Source organism: Trichechus manatus, unplaced genomic scaffold (assembly GCF_000243295.1).
Source record: "Trichechus manatus latirostris isolate Lorelei unplaced genomic scaffold, TriManLat1.0 scaffold00020, whole genome shotgun sequence".
Taxonomy (NCBI): Eukaryota; Metazoa; Chordata; class Mammalia; order Sirenia; family Trichechidae; genus Trichechus; species Trichechus manatus.
The window spans coordinates 24,602,824-24,604,922 of NW_004443956.1; positions in this window are offsets into that span (position 1 = coordinate 24,602,824).

Here is a 2,099-nt window from a genome sequence, read left to right on the forward strand (position 1 = left end):
GTGGGGTTGTTAACCATTGTCATAAAACAGTATGTGTACTGTTTAATGAGAAACTATTTGTTTTGTAAACCTTCATCTAAAGTACAAAAAAAAAAAAAAAAATTAAAACAAGGAGGAAATGCACACCAGAATTTCAAATTTTCAGGGACTCCAGACTTTCTGGAGGCGCGGAGGCTGGATGAAGCCCTGAAACTATTGCCATGAGATAATTTTTAAACCTTAAACCAAATATCCCCTGAAGTCTTCTTTAAACGAAATAATAGTTTAGCTTAACTAGTAAAAAATATCTATCTTTATATGTGGGATCAAACTGTCAACAGCAACTTGAAAGATTAGATAGGAACCTCAGGGGCCAGTGAGTTTATGTTAGTGGGGGAAAAACAACTCAGAAGAGGGCGGTGAGAACGGTTGCACAACTTGAAGAATGTAATCAATGTTACTGAATTTTGAATGTAGAAGCTATCGAACTGGTGTGTGTTCTGCTCAACAACAACAAAATAAATAAAATATTAAAAAGAAAAAAAATCAAACAACATATTGCATTTGACAAATCTGCTGCAAAAGACCTCTTTAAAGTGTTAAAATGCAAAGATGTCGATTTGCTGACTAAGGCGAGCCTGACCCAGCTACGGTCTTTTCAATCATCTCATGTGAAAGCCAGACATTGAAAAAGGAAGCTTAAAGGAGAATTGAGACATTTAAATTGTGGTGTTGGGGAAAAATATTGAATACACCATGGACTGCCAGAAGAACAAACAAATCAGTTTTGGAGGAAGTACAGCCAGAAACCTCCTTAGAAGGGAGGGTGGCGAGACTTTTTCTTGCTTACATTGGTCATCAGGAAAGACCAATCACTAGAAAAAGTCATCATGTTTGGTAATATGGAGGGTTAGAGAAAATGAAGGTAGCCCTCAATGAGATGGATTGACACAATAGCCACAACAATGGACAAAAACATACCAATGATCATGAAGATGGCGCAGGACCTGGCAATGTTTTGTTCTATTGTACATAAGGTAACTACTATGAGCTGGAGCCAACTAAACAGCAGCTAATAACAACAACAACAATGCCCCTGTGGAAAAGGCCATTCTTTTTGACAGGAAGCTAGGTTGGGGGCCTGACGGGGTTCATCTGCCCAGTCAGTGTTATCAGCTGAAAAATACAAGATAATTAACAGAGAAATCTTACAGCCAGATCTCCCTTACTTCAGACACTAGGTCACTGACAGTGGTTGGCTGAGAAAAACAACCAACATTATGTGGTACATTGTGTTGTACTAACTACATTCATGCACTATACATCTCACTTGATCTCTTCAATAGCCTATGACAAATAAGAAGTGTTCCATTTTATCGATGAGTAAACTAAGGTAGTTTGTCAAGGATCACAGAGCTAATAAAGTGATGAGACTAAAATTGAGTGCTCTGATTCCAAATTCTAAGCTCTGTTCACTGCACTTTCAAAATAGCTACAGAAATGTCCCACATGGGAAACATTACCCTTGAATGCAAAACTCAGTGAGAAAAATATGCAACATTTGGATACATACACCTGAGACCTGTGTGTATCTTTTGTTTTTGTTACTTTAAGATGAGCCTTGGAAAATTTCTAGCAGAGAAATTTCTTTGAGAATTCTCTGAAGGCCAACAGTTGCCTTGGGAATAGTCCGTAGGTTCTTGCTATTTAAAATGCAGCATCAGCATTATCTGGGATCTTGTAGGGTTCCTGGGTGGAGCAAATGGTTAAGCAGTTAGCTACTAACAGAAAGGTTGGAGGTTCAAATCCACCATGAAGTGCCTCAGAAGAAAGGCCTGAGATTTACTTCTAAAAAAATTAGCCATTGAAAATCCAATGAAGCAGAGTTCTACTCTGACACACATAGGGTTGCCATGAGTTGGAATCCACTCTACAACAACTGTTTTATATGAAACAAAGACCCTCAAACTTTCTCTCAGACCCACTGACTCTGAATTTGCATTTTCACAAGATCCCCAGGGGGTTGGTATGCACATTATTGAGAAATATTACTGTACATGATACAGTTTTGTTGCCACCAGGATACGAAGGTGTGATCATTAAGGTTGTGTGTCAATTTG